We start from the raw sequence: 22,092 nt of genomic DNA on the forward strand, positions 1-22,092 counted from the left end.
GATGTAAGCGGTCAACTTCACGCCCCTGCAGCTTTACCTCCTGAAATGGAGCCCTTGGTACACATTGTATAGGAGGCTGGATGTGCCTCAGAACCGGTCTAGACTCTACGGAGAATAGAACAATCTGTTGCCCCCGTCCCGAATCGAACCGTGGTCTTCTAGCCCGCAGCCCAGTCTCCATACTGACTGAGGTAGACGGGCCCCCGGATAATATTAATCTTAAGTTATTTAGTAATTGTTGGTTGCTTAGTAGGTGTAGAGACTAGTTTACGGGCTGGGTAACCGGGAATCCTCTACATCTTCCAGACCGGCTTTTGGGCCCACTCCTTCGTGTACAATTGACAACGAGGGCCCTTTCTCCAGGATTGAGCGGCAAGAAAGTGAAGCTGACCACTCACCTCAATCTAATATCGAGGTTAAGGATGGCGTTACTGCTTAATTAAGGACACAACTTTATATTTTACCTTTACTGCCATTGCAGAAAGGAATCCTTAATAGGTCCTTGGAGTGAGGGTGAGGAGTGATGAGGCGGCACGACGACGATGCTCGCAGTGTCAGAGCAGGTCTTACAACTGATTCCAGCTCTGATTCATTTCTGATTAATAGTGCGTATTATCGTTCGTTTAGAACGTCATGTTATACCATCTATATATCGTCCTGAAAGGATCTTCCTATGCAACTGACACGGAAGTATGTGAAATAGCGCACGGCCTCGTAAGAGACAAGCAAACAAGATAGGTTCGATTTCTGACAGCTTTATGTTCACTGAGAAGTTGTAAATGATGTATGGGGTACTGGGAGGTGAGGCAAAAAAAGAATTTGAATTTTTAACAGTCCATTTCAAGGCTCCAATTATACACAGCCGAAGATATATGCAGCGTTCTTAACATAACATATAAACATAAAAAAGTCTTATATTTATGGCTGGGCTTGTCTGCATATAGGTACAGCTTGTCCTCTCTGTCATTTCCTTATGTGACATTAATATCTTTTAATAAATCGACAGTGATCTGAGGGGCGTATGAGACAGCATCTACACACACACACACACACAGGATCAGCCAGAAGAATATATGTACTCTTTTGTGTTCATTTCACCCTACAACTCTGGTGTGTAAACTCAGACAGAAATTACCCAGTGAACATTACTTTGATTGAATACTGTTGGGATAGCTCAGTCGGTATAGCTTCGGGTTGAATGGCCGAATTTCGATTCTCGATTCTCCTCCACAACGTCTAGAACACTTCTGGGGCCCACCCAGGCTTTTATCCAGTGGGCACCGAGGAGATATTTCACCGGGGATAAAAGCGGTCGGAGCATGAAGATTATCACTCAGCTCCATCTAGTTTTGAGATCAAGAATTATGGAGCTATACCACTAAGCGTGATGCTTAATTACTTTGGGGGCACGCGGTAGCTTAGTTGATTGAGGCACTATGCTGCAAGAAGGAAGGTTGCATGTTCGATTCGAGATGAGGTCATTGGATTTTTCAATTGACCTAATGCTTTCAGCCGCACTATAGCCCTGGGGTCGACCCAGCCTCTAAAAGAAATGAGTACCAGGAATATTCCTGGGGATGAAGGGCGGCCGGCGCTTAACGCTGACAACCTCACCGCCATCTGTGAATCGATTGTCTAGGAAATATGGGAGCCTCGACGTCTCACAACCCTATTGGCCTCCACGTCCTGTTACAGGGATACCTTTACCAGGAACAACTTTAGGTTTACTATGGTGACTCACATTCGGGTACCCGGTTCAAATCTCGGCCTTAGAGAGGATATCTTCACAATTTTGAATTTGAGATTCTAACAGCGGTAAATATGAAAAGAACTATCTTCTGGAATGTAATGCCATATAGTCCGGTAAAAGCCTACCGACGTTTCGGAGGTCTAATATTTTCATATTGAAGAAGAAACCAGCAAGATGACGATAAGCAGATCACATGTTTTTCATAACACTAATTAACAAAACTTGTAACGTTTGAAATCAGTTCTCACATGGTGATACCAAGTCTGGAGATAGAAATTCTCAATCAGCTCACAGTTTCGTGTATTTATTTCTGAGATATAACAGGTTTTTTTAGCGGTAAAATTTTTTTCTTAGTGTAATTGCTGTGAACCATGTTGGGGGAAAAATAATGTTTTATCAACGATAAAATTTTATTCTGACTTCACTAGCGTCGTTATTTCAAACTGCATGGCACTTACATACGTTCAGACGTCTTGCATTGAAGTACAGACAGGGGATAACAAGAGGAACTGTGCGGCAAGTTTTGACTATAAATTTTCGTGGTTACTGTATCATTTTTAGCCGAAACCCCCAAGTTATCAACCGAAATAATTGTGCTGTGTAATCATACCTGTGTTGAATTTTAGTTTCTCACAGCGGATTTTCTGGGATATGACGCCGTGTAGTCGTATAAGCTTTGCCGCTCTCTTTTTTGCTGGTTCTTACTTTAGCATATTCTTTTACCCTGAAGATGGAAGAAATATGCTCCTCCGAAACGTCACTTAATTTTCAGCGGACGGCACGATGTTATATCCGAGAAGATGTAACTGTTCAAAAGTATTAACATTTACGGTAGAATTGCAATTGAGTATTGCGATAGCTGTAATATCCACAGGAAAACGCATGAACCAGGAGAGACTTGAATGATAGAGGCCATCGGCTGTTAACACATGTTAAATTAATCGAGAAATCATCATCCATAAACGTGAATCTCATATGGGCATGATGAAATGAAAGAAACTGTGCGGTGATGGTTCAGGAACCATCTATGGACGCAGATCAACCATTTATCGGAGAAATTTTAACCATTTAAAGCCCAGTTGTCACTGCTATATATATATATCACCTGCTTTAACACACCAAGTCTCTCCATTCTGCTTCCAGAGTGTATTTGTGTGTTTCGTATGGTTCTCACAGTAAACAGCGACTGTTTCCGTAAACAGTATTAACCGGTTGGGCTTTGTAGCGGAGACATAATGTGTTTCCTGTAAGGTACGACCTGAGTTACTATATATTCTGCCCACCCAGTGAATCTGTGTGTTCCGTATGGTTCTCACAATAAACAGCGACTGTTTCCTTAAGCAACATTGACCGGTTGGTCTTTATAGCGATGACGTAATGTGTTTCCTGTGAGGTACGAACTGAGTTTCCATATATCACTTAGAATAAATAAAATCTCTGTATACCTTGTATAAATGTTACTTGGTATAATGCAGTGACAAAGAATGTACAGAGTCCATGCTGACCTGGAGGCCATGAAAACGCAGATACACTCCCGTTGAAACTGCGGTGCAACAAACCTAGCGTGTACATTGTTAGACCAACCCCTCCTTCGTTGAAGAGGAGGCCCCATTTCGAAAGAGGTAGATGTCTAGGAGAGATTAAACATCTTGGCCGAGGATCTCGAGGAGACTAAAGCCAGGAATGACTGTGCTGGCGAAGGCCAGCAACAATTTAACCGACGGCCGTTCACTCTTTAAAGGTCTAAGTACGAATTTCCTTTGTTGAAACAAACATATATACGGTATGTATATTTAAATGTTCCATTTGTTCGACTGATTTTCTTCCTTTCAGCAACCAGTAGGCCTTGAAATTAAGGTGGAACAGTCTGAGAAATGAACCCCTATACTCCTATATGCATGAAGGTCGCATGCATTATGTTAATTTTGATTATTTATGCTTAATTTTGTGAATAGAGTTCCGTATTAAAAGTCACACTTTTGTATTTATAATGAGGCGTCTGGAAATGCTGGTGCCCATATTTGAAACGTGAAAGTTGTGGTTTACGTTACAGGTGTTGTGGATCAAATTAACCTCTCACGATCAGATAGTCCACATTGTAGCTTACAGGAAAGGATTTCCAAGATATACAGATTGTGTCGCTTGTGTATCTAATCCATATTGTTCGTGTTCTCTCTCAAGGCGTTGGGTTCCTGTAAGCGTGCTATTAGTAGACGCCTTCATGAGATGCCTCCCTGAAACTTCCACATTACAATAGGTAAAGCTATTCCTGTAACAGGTCGTGGAGGCCCGTAGGTTTGTGAGACATCGAGACTCCCACATTTTCTAGACTGTTGGCTCACAGATGGCGGTGATGTCAGTCTTGCGCACCGGCCAGACGCCCTTTATCTTCAGGAAGATTCCGGGTACTCATTTCTGTTAGAGGCTGAGCCGACCCCAGGGCCATAGTGCGGCTGGAAGGATTATTTAAATTGAAAAAATTCAGTCACCTCATCGGGAGTCGAACCCTCAACCTTCTGGCTTGTAGCATGGTATCTCAACCAACTACACTACCGCGCGCCCCTGCGAAACCAGTAAGTGAAGTTTTTGGGTAACTGACGTAAAATTATGTTTAAAATTCAATGTCACAATGACATATTTTCGTTTGCTAACAGATACATAGATTGAATTAATTATATTGCACGAACCAGACAATGTAAAAACGTAAAATGAAACATATGTCGGGCTTATATCGTTGCTGGTCTGAGAGCAAATCTCATCCAGAACTGGGTGAGAGTCCACACTTCGGTGTATAAGTGGTAGCGACACGCCGTAACGCAACTTATTCCTGTCACGAAAAAAGAAAAGAAAAAAGGAAATCAGAATGAGCGTGCGTACAGGATACTTCTCTCCCCGCAGCAAACCAATAGGCAACCGCGTGCTCGCCTAATCGCAAGTGCTAATCCTATTGCAGACTTACTTACTTGCTTACTTACTCATGGAGCTGAGCCATTCTGGAGGAGCCGCCAATTCTGCAGCTACTCAAGAATTTCCCAGCATTTTATGGATCCGCAGGTTCATTACCGTTTTCACTAGAGCCCTCCACCGGTCTCTATCCCGAACCAGATGTATATAGCCCATACCATCTCATCCTACCCCTGTAAGATCCATTTTAATACTGTAAAATTTGCGGTTTTCACGGCGGTGACTATGAAGAAATCAGTCTTCTGGAATGTGGCGCCCTGTAGATATTGTGTTAACTGACGTTTACACGACGCAACATCCCAGAATACTGCTTTCTTTATTTTAATATTGTCCACTCATCTACGTCTTGGTCTTCCTAGTGGGCTGTTTCCTTCCGGCTTTCCCACCAATAGCCTATATAGTCTAATAATAATAATATTAATATCATCATCTTGCGTCCTTCCACTTCCGTCAGTTTCTTCAATCCCTTCAGCTTACATCCGTTATCTTAACCCTCACTGGCGTTAAGCAGTCCGAGTGCTGTGGACTTAAGCGGTGTCAGAATGTTGCTTTCTGTGTGATGAGAAGTTATTAAGCGAGTGTCTCAGGTCTCAACATTTTAGACATTGTTTCCTCGATAGCTGGTCATGCTTTATTAAGGTTTATTTTTTTCCTAATCAGCTTTATCAAGATTTAGTCGACCGAGAGCTGACGCCTGACGAGTCCAGCATTAAGGCATTTGGTTGTCTAACAAGTTTCAACCACTGATCAAAACAGTTTATCATTTAAAATTCCACTAGCGCGATCACATATCGCGTGATGAGGTCGCGGATTCTTATCTTGTTCGGGGCCTGCATGGATGCCAACTTTCAGAACCCTATTAGCGAAATGCTTGTGTATGTTCGCCTCCCGACTCAACTGCAAACATCAGTTTATATTCACTAACCGAGGAATTTCCCTGAAATTCGGTATGAGCATCTTGTCACTGTACGCTTCGTCTTAGTAGTTCTTACCTTGTCGTTGTTATCACTGTCGACATTAGCGTCTTGTGCGAACTTATGAGGTGTGAACAACACTAGTACTATTGACCTAGGGTTTGGAATTTTGTGTCGCTACAGATTTTTCGAAAAATATGCTGCTTCTAATAAGATACGTATGTTTCTTTAAAAAATATAAATAAAAATGTGGCAGATGCTTGTACCATTTATTTCGAGGTTCATATCTGGAAACTTGTAACCGTACCTATGTATCTGCATGGATGCCATGTTAAAAAGGTTGTCAGTTCCGTTAAACATCTAAATGCCCTGTTCTCTTAATAGAGTACACCCCTTTTTGTATTGGGTGGCACGTGGCAGTGTAGTTGGTTGATGCACTATGCTACAAGCGGGAAGGTCACGGGTTCGATTCCCAATGAAGTCATTGGATTTTCCTAATCTTTTCAGCCGCACTATGGCCCTGGGATCGACTCGGCCTGTAACAGAAATGAGTACCAGGAATCTTCCTGGGGGTTAAAGTGCGGCCGGCGCGTAAGGCTGACAATCTTGCCGCCATCTGTTAGCCGATTATCTAGAAAATATGGGAGCCTCGACGTGTCACAACCCTATGGGCCTACACGGCCTGTTAAACGAATAGCATTATCTTTGTTTACCTTACTTCTGTCATTGTCTTTGAATGGTAGAACCTATGCAGTGGGCTTTCCCAAACATCCCTATCACGTGCTGAGACAAATTATTGTGTCACAATTTTCATACGAGAATGTATAATTATTAAAAAAAAACATTTCTGGATAGAAGTGAATATGTCACCGAGCTAAATGCAGCGCCTTGAACGCGTTTATGGAACTTACAATTACAGTTCTGTACCTTTATATTATTAGATGGATATAATTGTTTAGTTTCACGCTTAGGCCTCTCTACCTACTGAGTGGTGGGTCCCAGTATCGATCTGGATGCGCTGGAGAAGGGGGACAACCCTTCAAGGGAGTTGAACCTCTATTATCCGACGTTTAGCTATCACTGTTCTTCTGAATTCCTAGTATTCTGTGTTGAGCTGATCACAGTGGCCGAGCGGTCTAAGGCATGAACTGTCTTCGCTCGCTCGGACGCTGGGATCGTGCGTGCGAATCCCATTCAAGGAATATATGCATTTATTCTGTGTTTGTGTTGTTCTGTGTGTAGGCAGCGGCCATGCGACGGGCTGATTCCCTGTCCAAGGAGTCCTACCGACTGTGTAAAACAAAAAAAAAAGTCCATGATTTTAGTGCGCAAGCGAACTATACTGGCCGAGCGACCGCCGCTTGTCGGCGAAGTTAGTGCCAACTTTAGTGGATAGAGGGTGTCACGTGGTCAGCGCAGCGAATCCTCACGGCCCTTAATCTCGGTTTTCTAGACCGGAGCAGCTGTTACCTTGAAGTAGCTTCTAAATTATCCTCACGAGGCTGAGAGGACCCCGTTCTAGACCCACTACTTCCCAGAAAATTTGGTAGCGCCGGCAATCGAACCAGGGCCGACTGTGTAAAAATCAAGAAAATGATAAGGCGACAAAAGTCCAACAAAATTACTGTAGAACCGTATATAGTATTTTGTGTTACTGCGGTTATTTATTTGGAAATTGAAATTATAGTACATATGTGCGATCCGTTTTTATGTCATGTGACATTGTTGTTAGTGAGACCTGCTCGTTACGTTTTAACTGCATACAGCTAAGTTTCTTTATTCCTAGTGTTTAATTTATTATTAATCGCAATTAAAATTCCTGTGTTGTGAAGCGTAACATGTAACCCGTTTCCTAAGACATCAAATTAAAATGGAATTTCATGCATGCAGCGTGGAGAATGGTTAATTACTGTATTCAGTCCGAAAGAATTATATTAGTCCACACTGACATTAGAAATAAAATAATAGGCCTATCCGGTAAAGAAACTGTAAAACGGTAGCCATTAATAAGAATTTAATTTGATATTTCCTTTCTGTTTAGAGAAAGTCTTCTTTTTTACGATACAGGTAAATTGATTCATATGTAAAACCATAATCTATTGACCAGAAGCGGGTCCCTCTTTATATCTTTGTCACTCCGTTTCTGTGGCTGGAGACAGGCATGTCTAAAGCTATTCACTGACGTCAGAGGCTGTCGTTACAGATGGGAACGTCTCGTGACTGTACTCGAAAAACATTGACCACAATCGCCGCTTCTTAATTCACTGTTTCTGTGCCTGTGCGCCGCATCTAAATTCACAATTCAAAATAAGACTAAAATCAAGCGAGTTCTTCAAACATCACGCAAGAGAAAAGTGGAAATTCAGCTGAAAAATATAAAACTAGGAAGAAATGAAGAAATAAAAGGAGAAATGAAGGAAGGAAAATAAAAGCTTATTAACGTTTGAGATGAACTCTTAAATTTTATAACGTTTATTTACTCTCTATCTGTCTCTATCTCTCTATGGCTCTACAGCCATTTGGAACTTGGCCGCTTTTTCAGTTTCTTAATCCTATACACAGTCGATAGGACTCCTTGGACAGGGGATCAGCCCGTCGCAAGGCCGCTACATACACACAAACAGAATAAACGCACACAGACATCCATAATTCGAGTTGGATTCGAGCCCACAATCTCGTTGTTCGAGCGGACGAAGACAATTCATGCCTTAGACCGCGTGGTCGCTGTGCTCGGCAACGTTCATTTATTCGACTAGTAAAATACAGTTTTTTTATTGCTAGTGGGGTGGGACTAAGTCCCTTGTACTGCGGCCACTTCTGGCCTATTGTACCAGCCCCAGGTGAGGGTGATTGTGGAGCAATTGGTGGAATGGAGATTGGCAGGAGAAACCGAAGTACTCGGAGAAAATCTGCCCCACCGCCACTTTGTCCACCACAAATCCCACTTGACCAGACCCGGGATCGAACCCGGGCCGCCGCGGTGGAAAGCCAGCAAATAACCGCTTGAGCTATGGCGCGGCTGAAGTACAGTTAATTGCTCACAGTAAACTTGATGTGACTTTCAAGCATCATATGAAAAGCAATAGAAATAAAGAGTCATCTTATCTGTCTCTATCACAGAAATAACAGGAGAAATGTTTTTTTTTTTCCTTGGCACTACAGCCCCAGTGGGCCTAGGTCTACCTCCATGAACTCCGTTCACTTCGGTTTTTCTAGATCTTACACATATGGTAGGACTCCTTGGGCGAGTGATCAGCTCGTCGCAAGGCCTCTACCTGGACACAAACACAGAAAAACGCACACAAACATCCATGTCCTCAGTGGGATTCGAACCCACGATCCCGGCTTCCGAGCAAGCGAAGACAGTGCATGCCTTAGACCGCTCGGCTACCGTGACCGGCGGAGAAATGTTTACATTCTGGAATTATACTTAACTTTTGTTCATACACGTGTTAATTACGTAGTAATGTAACTGATTTTTATGCATATTTACAGTTATTCCTTAATGCAATGTTTATGCCCTGGATTATAAGCTCCTTCGAAGGTTACTGATAGGAGACTGCACTTCAGTTTTTTCTCTGATGTAAACCGAGTGTAAAAAAATTCAATCCATTGTTTATCATATCGAAACCTGCACTGATTTCCTAATGATTTCATTAACACTGTAAGAAGGATAAAGTTATCCCTGGGCATAATTAGTTAAGCACCATGCCATGAAGGCGTAAGGGGAGTGGAGGTATACCTCCACCTTTGTTGACCTCGTCACTAGATGGAAGTGTGTGGTTAGCATGACTCCCCAGTCATTTTACTACCAGGAACCCCTGTATTTTTTTAATTCGCTTAGTGGGGGGTGGAGTCCAACTGGGTCCACTTGGCACGGCGGCCACTGATTGGCCTATTGTAGCCTGCCCCGGGTGATTATGGTGGAACGAAGATTGGCAGGGGAACCGAAATACTCGGAGAAAACCCTCCCCAGTGCCACTTTGTCCACCACAAATCCCACTTGACCAGACCCAGGATCGAACCCGGGCCGCCGCGGTTGGAAGCCAGCGACTATCCGCTTGAGCTATGGCGCGACCAGTAACCCCTGTAAGAAGGATGCTGAAAAAATTTTGTTAGGTTGATTGTAGTTGATGTTGGTTCATACATATTGTCACGTGTTGGGTGTATAACGCGCGTCAAATAACTTTACGCCTTATTGAATGTAGCGAATTTATTCCACTCTCTCTTACAATCACACAATTTACAATCTCACAATTACTGCCATCGGCAATATCGCAATTACTTCCACTGTTTCCATTCACTCCTGCGAATGTTATACTGCAACTGACTGGTTACTCGTTACTCACTACTCACTAACTGAATAGTCTTCGCTGCTCCTTATTTAGCCTCGGCACGGACAACACAGGAAACAGTTACCTGATAGGTACCGCTGTTGCCTGACGCCGCGTTTACAGTTGTTGCTAGCAACGCTGTCGGGAGTTGTTTACGGCTGCATAGCAACTGCGGTATCCCTTGGTAACAACACAGCCGCTCCTCTGCTTCGTCACCACGGGGGAGGGGGCCCCCATCGAGCGTTGCGTGATAATGGAAAGGTTGGTGGTGTGTGACATCACTCGCGAGACCGCAGAGTTCACGTGACCCCTTACTTTCCGTTGCGCCATCTACGTCACAATATGTTGAAGTTGGTTTCATGACGGTGACCCTGAGGAGTGCAGTCTTCTGGGAGGAAGCTTCATATTCTTCGACACTAAAAATTGTGACAGTGCGTTTCTCTGAAACGTCACTGAGCTTCTACCGGGCTACACAGCGGTACGTTACAGAGCATAGAAATCACGATAACTGGTAATCAATTTTTACTGAGCTGCTTAACTTGAAGCGCTCTTGTAAACCGTCAGTTCATCTTTGGAAGCTACGAGGGTGAATCGGTAAATGGGTCAAAAATTGGTATTGAACGTAAAACACTTATTTCTCGGAATATCCTCCGCCACCATTGGTACACTTTACCAGTGCGCCGAAACACGCAGCATAGAAGTCCTTTGACTGTTGTCTTAGCTACTTCCGCACCTCCATTTCAACATCGTCTTCAGCGAAACATTTGCCACCCAGTAATAAACCTCTTTAAGCGACAAACACTTCCCGCCATAAGCATGAAACATTTATTTATGAATATCCTTTGCACTGAGCCCTTTTCCTAAAAAAAAAAAAGCACAGAAGAACGCTGCTCATAGGAAATATATTCTTCAAGCACGATCGCCATTTTGACTACTGAAACCAGTCTCTGAACATGCTCATACGCGTCTGCTACCTAGACTGTCATGAAGCTGGAGTGTGCTACTACCTAGTGATACACATAGAAAACCTATTACATCCGTTACAGCTGTTTTACTTCCATTTGTGACCTATTTATTGACTCTCCCTCATACAATTCCGGAGTGAAAGTAAATTTCTTGCTGAGTTCGTTTTTGTTATCCGCTGTGACATAAATTTGAACCCGAATCCATTAATAATACCTCATTGAACGTGAATGTTTCACGGTTAACAGTTTGGGATTATCTTCTCAGGACCTGCCAGGACATGAATGGGTCCATGTGATCATAGACATAAAAAGAAATGGTGCCTTTTCATGCAGATTAGTTACCTGTAGACCAGTTGACCTTCAGTCTCATTAGAGGGTTAAAGCACTGCAATTCAGTCACGTGGTCGATTTCCGGTGACCCTTGAGAAATCTGTGGCCTGAGCCTCAGTGAATGTAGCTAAGGAAAGATTCTATTGGGGATATTCATCTGATGGATATTCTGCCTTCTTTGCACGAGATGCTTTTTGAAAGAAACTGTTAAACATTAAGGAGCCGAGCTAGCGTAGTCGGTATACCACTGGCTATTGGCTGGATGGCCGAGGGGTCGGAGTTCGAGTCCCGGTAGGATACAAATTTTTCTCCACGTCCTCCAGCCCACCCAGCCTCCTACCAAATTTACCAGGGGCTCTTTCCTCGGGGTAAAGCGGGCGGGGTGTGAAGCTGACCACTCACCTCCAGCTAGCAACGAGATGAAGAAAATGTGGATTTATACATCCGCTCCCCCATACGCCTTCATGGCGTAGTGCTTAATTAAGTACAGGGACAACTTTACCTTACCTTTCTTTGTATTACTGGTGTGGTGGGCTAAGTCCCTTATACTGCGGCCACTTCTGGCCTGTTGTACCAGCTCCAGATGATAGGTGGGGATTATTGTGGAGCAGTTGGTGGAATGAAGATTGGCAGGGGAAACCGAAGTACTCGGAGAAAACCTGCCTCAGCGCCACTTTGTCCACCATAAATCCCACTTCATCAGACTCGGGATCGAACCCGGGCCGCCTCGGTGGGAAGCCAGCCACTAACCGCTTGAGCTATGGCGCGGCCTTATCTTACTTTACTATTAAACATTACAACTAAAGTAACTCCATCCAGTAGAATGTTTTTTTCATGCGTAATTTGTAGCTTTAAACTCCGTGGTTTTAGCCCGCAAGCGAACTATACCGACCGAGCGACCGCCGCTTGTCGGCGAAGTTAGTGCCAACTTTTGCGGATAGAGGGTGTCACGTGGTCAGCCCAACGAATCCCCACGACCGTTAATCTCGGTTTTCTACACAGGATATTTTTGGCCTACTTTCCTTATTTTGAAAAAAAAACAAACTAAAATTAGGCTTATCATATCACCATGCTATGTCTCTCTGTATCTACCCCTATTAACTTCTGAATGACTGAACCGATATTTATGAAACTTGGTATGTACATCACGGCAACTGAGCACATCTCAACGGCGTACTTCATAAGTCTCTCCCATCGTCTATGTGTGTGTCTGTGTGTATCCCTAGACTGCAGCCACCTGCTCACTCCCGTTCCTTCCTCGCGGATTTTTCTACTCTGAAGATGGAGGCGATACATTCCTCCAAAACATCGGTTCACACAAGATCTACACGGCGCCACATCCCAGGAGCCGGCATTCTTCATGGTCACCGCCGTGAAAACCTCAAATCTTACATAGTGTATACTGTACGTTTCCGTTGATATAGGCCTAATTGTTGATATTTGATGAGTTGCAAAGGGGTTGAAGGGAAATTGTCATTCCATAATCAAGGCAGTATGACAGAATTTCCCAGAAAGGACTGAATAAAACCATGAAAATTTTTAGTTCAGGAGATCCTGCGTTCCGAGAGAGATTCGCAACGAAGACCACCTCGGATGCGAGTCTAAAACGTTAGCTTCGCTCCAGAGCGCTCGGTACACGAGTGGTAACAGCTTACCATCCCAGATTCATTTGCTTTTTCACTTATTTTCCTACAGACGCGAGATGTGTTACATAGCTCAACTCAAACAAAGATATTCCAAGAAAGCTACATTATTCTTATCGTAAATTTGCTCTTCATTGATGTTCTTTGCCATTGTACAAGTTATTGTGTATGTGTGCGGTGCAGAGTACAGTATATATGAATGCTTTGTTGGTTCACCTAATGGTTTCCCATGAATGTTATTAATAGACCACGTTGATGATATTATCTTGCTCGCATCTCGCGTTGTTCGGACGGTAATCTTTTCGTTATGGAAGTGAATAACGTCTTTTATCTGACATTAAGGGAAGAATATTGTGGCGTATTTGCTCAAAGCAAGAATTGTGGAGCCAGAGAAACAGCCGTTGCTAGGTAATGCCCGCACGCAACGATAAAGGAATTTTCGCAATGGGAGTTGTGACGCGTATAGCTGTTGCTATGGAGCGACTGGGTTTCCGCGGAGACGAATTCAAGCAACAATAGAAGAGCTTTGTTTTCTGTGCTGTCCGTGCCGAGTGATGAAGAGCTTGGGAGCCGAGGAGTTTAGGCATCAGAATTATTGAGTGTAGTTCAGTGGAGTTGAAGAGAATACTTTACCGTGATATATGGAGTGTGTAATTCATTGAGACATAGTTCATTTGTTGGAAGCCGTTGCCAGGAAACGGATAGTGGAGACTGTAATAGACTGAGGACACTAGTGTTTGGAGCGGAGACTAGCGATAGAGCTGTGTTAGTTGTAATTACGCGTTGAGTGTATAAGCGCAGTGAATTCAAACATCCAACCCTAACGCAATCCAAGGAGAACAATGATGTCTTCCGGGATGTGATGCCGGGTAGTCCGATTGAGTTTCACCGTCGTTTCGGCTGAACATACTGTCTCTATCTACAGAGTCAAAAAGTAAGCTAAGCAGGCTGTTGGAATCTTGCTGGCTGCATAGCTTGGCTTACTCCTTCGACCACAAAAATGAACGGAGTGTATCCCTCCGAAATATCGCTGAATGTCTGCCGGACTACACGGTGTCACTTGCCAGAAAATGTCGTTGTTCCTTGTCATCTCAGCGAGAATATAAAATATTCAGGCCGTGCCCAGGCTGTTAGTCGCCGGCTTCCCACCGCGACGGCCCGGGTTCAATACCAGGTCAGATAATTGTATATCTGTGGTGGGTAAAGTAACGTTGGGCGGGTTTTCGCCGAGTACTTTTGTTTCTTGTTCTACCAACTGCTCAAAGTGCATTAGGCGTCCTATCATCTGCGCTATATAGTCTCAGCAACGCCCCCGCCGTTAAATTTACTACTTAAAAATTAAATTAAAAATGTAGTGTGCAGGATGTTTGAGGAAAGGGGCCAGAGAGAATACATGTATGTAGGAAAGATGCAGCATAAGTTTCATAATTTGTGATCTTCGTCAAATTTGCCTGTCATTAAACGGTAACATTTATCCTGCGCGTAATTAGTTAAGTCCTATACCAGGAAGGTATAGGATGGAATCAAGGTATAGTGCGACCATTCCTGACCACGGCACTTGATGGTTGTGAGTGGTCAGCTTCACGGCCTGGCCGCTTTACCACCGATACCCATTGGGTACGTAGCTGGGTGGATCCCAGGTCCGACCTGGACGCTGCTTTGTAGAGAAAATTCTCTTTCTCCTACGTGGAATCGAACCCCGGCCCTTTTGCCCGTAGCCCGTCTCTATACCGACTAAGCTATTTCCAGCTCCACTCTTATCATCAGCGTAATGAAGAGGAGGATGGGATGGGCTGAGTATGTAGCTCGCTGTGAATTTTCCCGCAGATGAGAAATTTATACAAAATTTTAGTCGGCTGGATTAACGTTTTTTTCTGTGATTGTGTTTTTTTTTAATTCGCTTAGTGGGGAGTGGAGTCCAACTGGGTCCACTGGGCACGGAGACCACTGATTGGCCTATTGTAGCCTGCCCCGGGTGATTATGATAATGGAGAATTTGGTGGAATGAAGATTGGCAGGGGAAATCGAAGTACTTGGAGAAAATCTGCCACAACGCCACTTTGTCCACCACAAATCCCACTTGACCAGACCCGGGATCAAACCCGGGCCACCGCGGTGGATAGCCAGCGACTAACCGCTTGAGCTATGGCGCGGCCCTGTGATTGTGTTACTCCGTGTAGCTAGAGATCTCGCGATGAGGCGAGTCCCGCAATCCAAGGAGTCCTACTAGATGTCCATGAAAAAAGTTCGAAACCCGGTAGAAGGGAGGCCATGGGCTGTATTTGTCTACCGCGTAATGCAAGAAGAATTGAACTGCAAGAGATATCATCCATTCCCTTAAGAACAGTGGATAGAATAAAAATTAGTACCAGACCTGGTGTATGCAGCTCATTAAAATCTGAAATAAAAAAAAATATATATTTTATTTGGAACCTTTTTATATACCTTGGTGAATAGTTAGCGTAATTCACTGGACAATAATTATGGTGCATATTTACCCTTTTTTATAGTATCAACTTAAAGATTATCTCACTAACTTCATAGAGCTAAGCCCTTGTTGAGAAGTCGCAATTCGCGCAGCCACTCAGTTTCCAAACATTTTATGGAACCCGAATTTTCATTACCATGTTCACTAGAACCCATCACTGGACCCTATAATGAGCCAGATTAATCCAGTCCACACCCTCATCCTATGTCTTTAAGATAGAGTTAATATTATCCTTCCATCTACTTCTACATCTTCCTAGTGGCTTCTTTCCTTCTGGCTTTTGTACCAGAATCCTCTATACACTCCTCTTCTCCCCATAGTGTCACATGCCCTGCCAATCTCTCTCACGTTGACTTGATCATTACCGCTTAAAAATTAGGAACTATATCGTAATATTTATTAGGTACCGTATGCAGTTTATGGAATAGGTCTGCATAGTGTACGTAAGTGATTAGGTTAAAATGGCAAGAAATTGTTCGGCCGTTAAGGAACATTAACTATAATGTAATTAGTCTTGGAGGGTTTTATAATCCCACACAAATACACATTAATAAATTAATTTTACTGCTTGAGCGCTACGTCTGTGGCTGGCAGGACCTAATATGATCCAATAAGCTTAGTAATTTATGACGAATCAATTAGACTGCACATAACAAGTTCACAAAGACCTCTCTTTATCTCGTTTGGTCTATCAGGCTTCTCTCATCTTGGCCAGTAGATTATTTCATAACGAAATTAATATAAAGTATTTATATTCTCTCAGTTGGGCCTCGTCTTCGTTTTGTGGTTGCTGGCTGTTATGGCCTGACGAGGCTGTGGGATTATTTACTTGCGCGCGGGACCATCTCATACATATTTATATTCTGATGGATCTTGGGGTCCTCCACACGCTAACAGCCCGGCTTATGCCCTTGTAAGGCACTCGTTTACTCACACCACTGCACGCTGTACACTCCAGGAACGCAGTTTCGTTCTCCTTATGATTTGCTTACTCCTCCGTAGCCACCTTTTCTTCGTCCTGTACTCTGTTCGCTCCTTCTTCCATTCTTGCATATTTAATTTTCTTTCTCTTTTTTGTTTCCTTCTTTATTTCTCTTCTGCTTCAGTTAATTTTATTCTTTCTTTCTTTCTTTTCTTGTTTCGCTCCTTTTCCAGTTTTTCGTCGTTGTTTCATTTTTCCTTGCTTGTTTGTTTTTTTCATCTTTTCTTTCGTCATGTACTTTGTTCACTCATTCTTCCAGTCGTCATTTCTAATTGTCTTTGTTTCTTTGATTCCTTCTTCAGTTTTCGTTCTTCCTTCCTTCGTTCCTGCTTCCTTGTGTTTTTCTTTGTTCCCTTCTTTATCTCTTTTCTACTTAACTTTCTTATTTAATTTTTGTTTCTTTTCTTGTTCCGCTCTTCGTCTCGTTTTTTCGTTATTCCGTTACTTTTGTTTTTTACAGCATTTTATGTCTTTCTTCCTTCCCTTTCTTGTGTGTTTCCCATGTTCTTTCTTCCTCTTTCCTTCCTCTCTTACGATCTCTCTCCTTCTCTGGGGCCAGAATAGTGGATTTGTATAAAACACACAGAAACACGGCAGTAAATTTTCACAACTCCGAAGACCACAGTTGAGCACAGAAATGTTTGAAATTTGAAAAATGCGCCAAAGATGGAGTCTTGTCTCACAGTGGAAAGTTTAAATGGCGCCAGTACTGAGAGTTCTGAATCAATTGAAATTAAGGGCCACAGTAGACGACAGTCCGCACCTTCATATGGGCAACAAATCAGTTTGTTATGCGTGTATAGACTCGCAGTCGAATTGTGGACTGCCATGATAGGTCATTCACCTCATTTACCAAGTCTAGCCCCTGTATCTCTCCTGTTTTCGGTGTCAGAAACTTGAATGCTGAAGTCGTCATTGTAGGCCCAATAAGGATCTACTGTAACATAAAACAGCCAGTTGACTGCTAATGAAATTTCCGAACATTAGGCTGATAAGTTGGACGAATGTTTTATTAAATTATTGTGACTCAAACAAATTACTTAAAGAATATGAAAGGAATTTGTTTGAATTAAGTATTTTGTTGACACTTGCAATTTTCTATAATAATTTGTTTATGCAGTATTGGCGAATTCTAAATAACAGATATTCCTCTTTTATTTCCAGGCATCCTAATTACAAGTTAAAGTTTATTTAAATAAATATGGAGTAACTTAAATAAATGGCCGGTCACGGTAGCCGAGCGGTCTAAGGCATGTACTGTCTTCGCTCGCTTGGAAACCGGGATCATGGGTTCGAATCCCTCTCAGGGCATGGATGTTTAGTTTGTATGTGCGTTTTTCTGTGTTTGTGTACAGGTAGAGGCCTTGCGACGAGCTGATCACCCGCCCAAGGAGTCCTACCGAATGTGTAAGATCTAGAAAAAAAACGGAGAAGTTCACGGAGGTAGGCCTAGGTCCACTTGGGCTGTAGTGCCAAGGAAAAAAAAACTTAAATAAATGAGTCAAAAGAAATTATATACATATTTTGGTATGACATATTCCTCGCGCAAATACCACGTTCGGATATGATGACTTCCAGCCACAGAATTCAATTTCAAATACACACAAATACAGAAAGTTCTCGAGCCACAAATGTCTGTGCATATTAATGGAACTATTACTCATCTTACCGATCACAAAGACCTGCGATCTGAACTGTGTACACTCTTATACAGGGTGATTCACCTGAAGGAGTCACCGAAGTAGTAATTATAAATCACGCAGTAATTTACTGATCATGACGAAACTTGGCGAGTGCGTAACCTTGATTGACGCTGAGACAGTTGGTTTACAGAAGGTGCCGAAATTTGCATCTCTCTGCTTGTCCAACACAGGCCGCCCTGACGCTCCATTTCGCGAAGTTTGCAGGAGAGATTGCAGCAGTTGGAGAGATGGCTCGGGCAGGGCAGGCAGACATCGGGCCAGTGTAACGAAGTACACATTGTTACCAAGATTAGTTTTTTTCCTTGGCACTACAGCCCCAGTGAGTGTAGGCCTACCTCCATGAACTTCTCCGTTCACTTCGGTTTTTCTAGATCTTACACATTCGGTAGGACTCCTTGGGCAGGTGATCAGCTCGTCGCAAGGCCCCTACCTATACACAAACACAGAAAAACGCACACACACACACACACAAACTAAACATCCTTGCCCTGAATTGGATTCGAACCCACGATCCTGGTTTCCAAGCGAGCGAAGACAGTACATGCCTTAGAACGCTCGGCTACCGTGACCGGCACCAAGATTCGTTTAGATCGTCAAATTATTGTATAATCTATAATTTTAAAACGTCTTCTCCGAGTGAATCATCCTGTACAGCTCAAAAACTGGGCTGGTGTGTTCGAATATCACTCGAGGCATGGTCGTATGTCTTCATTATTTCTATTTTTATGTCATCCCATGCCTTGTCATGGGATGATCATTCAGTTCTGTCAAATATATTTAAATAATATTCCCAAACTCGGAAAACACAAGGGCATGGACTACATTGTCTTGTCGTACCATACAAGAAGACGATGACTAAGCTAACTTCTTGGGGCTGAGCCCTACTTGAGAAGCCGCCAATTGTGTAGCTACTCAAGAACTTACCAGCAATTTATGGAACCCGAAAGTTCATTACCACTGGTCCCTAATCCGAGCCAGATCAATCCAATCCGTACCACCCCATCCTATCTCTCTTAAGATCCATTTTAATATTATCTACCCATCTATATCTCGTTATTCCTAGTGGTCTCTTTCCTTCTGACTTTCCCACCAATATGCTGTATGCATTACTCTTCGCTCCATTTGTACTACATGCTCTTCCCATCTTATACTCCTTGACTTCATCATTCTCTTTATACTTGTAGAGAGTACAAGTTATGAAGCTCCTCATTATGCAGTTTTCTCCAACCTCCTGTCACTTCATCTCTCTTCGGTACAAATATTTTCAACACCCTATTCTCAAACACTCTCGGCCTCTGTTCCTCCCTTAATATCAGAGACCGAGTTTCACACCCATACAGAACCATAGGAAAAGTTATAGTTTTGTATATTCAAATTTTTATGTTTTTAGACATCAGCCGAGAAGACAGAAGGTTCTGGACTGAATGGTAGCAAGCATTAACCTAATTCAAGAAGACTGCTTATCTTAATATTGCAATAATTTGGTTACACGGACGTTAATTAATACCAGCTTAAAAAGAGTTGTCTGTCTTGTGAGCTATTAGGAGCGCTCCCTAACACCTCACCCTTCCTTAATTAAACTTGTTTATCCTTAGGAACCGCACTTCCAGTAGGGAAAGCAGTGGCGGCACTCTTGTCGCATTTAGTCCTCTTCTGCTTTGTTTCATTTCCGATATTACAACGGTATTAGTCTCTACTATTATTAATCCCCAATACATTATATGTCATCTTAATTACGGGCTAAACAGGTTATTGTGTGCTGGCTTGCGAGCCTAACCATCAGTTCTAACGTTGGGTCTGTCAATTACAGATATAGGGATTGGCTCCTTCAGACGTAACTCGGCTGAGTAATTGTCCCCCCCCCCAACTTTCTATTCGTACTTTTAGAGCATCAGACGGTAGTGAAGTCCAGGAAGCTATTAATACTGTCATTAGAGCTCTTTAGAACTGACATATGCAGTACTATTGAATGCTGTTATTGTAGCGTGTAGAGCCGTTGCTGTGCAACGACCTCTAGATGGGCGGATGTACCAGGGCAGTTTCTGGACAGCGGCTCCGTAAACACGTTCCCGTAGCAGCAGACACGAACGCAGCAGTAGAAGGAATGTGTTTTCTATGTGGTCCGTGCCGAGATGTTATAAGCAAGGAACAAGGTTAATTTAGTCCAGTACGGGTGTCTGTGAATAGAGGACTTGAGTCCGGAGGCTGAAGAATAGCCATTATTAAAGCCATTACCAGGAAACGACTAGTAACAGACTGAGAACTCTAGACTGCGCGCTCTAGTGAGCTGTAAAATGTGGAAATCGGCGATAGTGTTATAGTTATTTGTAGTTACTACGTGTAAGTGGAAAATAAATTTGTTTACTAATCTGAACCCCGTCTCTAGTCTCACACAAACCGCGCGACAGTATTATGCCAATTCGGGGTCTTAGTTACCTGAATGTTCTGGGCTGGCGCGTGCGCACAACTTGTGTTTCTTCCCAGTGGCCTGTCGGTTTGATGCCGTCACAATGTTCCTTCTACTTCGCTCATCGTCAGCAGCAACTGCGAAAGAAATAAGGAGACCTGTTATTTATGAGGTTTAGATTTCGGTCCTCTGGTTAATTATACCATGTAGTCTGGTGGATGTTACCCACGTTTCGGAATAATGTTCCGCTCCCAGCTTCAGTGTCTGCTGTGCAATAGAGGTAGGAAGTGTGGGTTCCTACGGATTCGCAGTGACCGTCCGGTCTAAGCTACGTAATATCTCCATTCCCTCGAACACTTGGACCGTGGATTCGAATCCAAGTCGAGACATGGACGTGTGTCTGCATTTTCTCTGATTTTGTGTTATTTCGTGTAGATAGCGGGGAGACGCTGTAGCGTAGTTGGTTGAGACACTACGCTACAAGCCAGAAAGTCGCGGGCTCAATTCTCGAGGTGGTCATTGGATTTTTAATTGACCTAATCCTTCTAGCTGCACTATGGCTCTGGGATCGACTCAGCTTCTAACAGAAATGAATACCAGGAATCTTCCTTGGGGTAAAGGGCGGCCGACGCGTAAGGCTAACAAACTTACCGCCATCTGTGAACCGATTGTCTAGGAAATGGGGGAGCCTCGACGTCTCACAACTCTATGAACCTCCTCGGCCTGTTACAGGGATAGCTTTAATTATAATTTTTAATTTTTTATGTAGATAGCGGCCGTATGGGAAAAAACTATTCCCTTAACAGGCCGTGGAGGCCCATAGGTTTGTGAGACGTCGAGGCTCCCACATTTTCTAGACAGTCATCTCACAGATGGCGGTAAGTTTGTTAGCCTTACGCTCCGGCCGCCATTTATCCCCAGGAAGATTCCTGGTACTCATTTATGTTAGAGGCTGAGTCGACTCCAGAGCCATAGTGCGGCAAGGAGGATTAGGTTCATTGAAAAATCCAATGACCTCATCGGGAATGAAACCTGTAACCTTCCGGTATGTAGCATAGTGCCTCAAACATCTAAGCTACCGCGTGCCTCAAATTATGTGAACTTTTGTGAACAGTTTCTTGAGTGGGATTTGTAGTTTCCTAGGTAACTATTTAGACTGCCGTCTTCTGGGACATGTCACCGTGTAGTCTGGTAGGTTATTACTGACTTTTTCGAATGAACGTTGTTCCCATATTCCTGTATGTGTTTACCAGCGTTTCGGAGGAGTACGATGCCTACCTCTTCAGGTACGTGGTTAGAAACATGTAGGATGTATATCGTTCCTCCATCTCTGTAACAGAAGTCCCATTCTTCTGCCACTAATATGGAGACAATATATTTCTATGAAACTTCAGTATGTACTCGTATGTACCAGAATACACGGTGTCACATCCCAGAACACTGTAATCTGAATACCGACCGCCATACAAAATAACAATAAATCACAAACTTCAAAGTATTGTCACATGTACGGGTGACTATAAACGGGGTTTGGGTTGATGAATAGAATTATTGACCACTCACAGGCCGTAAGTACAAATAACTACGCATAACACTATTGCTGATTTCCACA

The 22,092-nt window shown here is 43.2% G+C and overlaps 2 protein-coding genes across 6 annotated transcripts in view; one reads left to right on the plus strand and one right to left on the minus strand.

Annotated features, from left to right (window-relative positions):
* Positions 1 to 22,092, plus strand: part of LOC111869831 (spermine oxidase) — a 534,307-nt gene that overhangs the window by 322,981 nt on the left and 189,234 nt on the right. The window lies entirely within an intron of this gene.
* LOC111869830 (early growth response protein 1) overlaps positions 1 to 22,092 on the minus strand; it is a 336,968-nt gene that overhangs the window by 205,409 nt on the left and 109,467 nt on the right. The window contains exon 2 of the mRNA XM_023861636.2: positions 20,510 to 20,617. The gene's annotated coding sequence lies outside the window, so the exon portion shown is untranslated. The remainder of the gene's footprint in view (positions 1 to 20,509; positions 20,618 to 22,092) is intronic.

The sequence above is a fragment of the Cryptotermes secundus genome, unplaced genomic scaffold (assembly GCF_002891405.2).
Source record: "Cryptotermes secundus unplaced genomic scaffold, Csec_1.0 scaffold286, whole genome shotgun sequence".
Lineage (NCBI taxonomy): Eukaryota > Metazoa > Arthropoda > Insecta > Blattodea > Kalotermitidae > Cryptotermes > Cryptotermes secundus.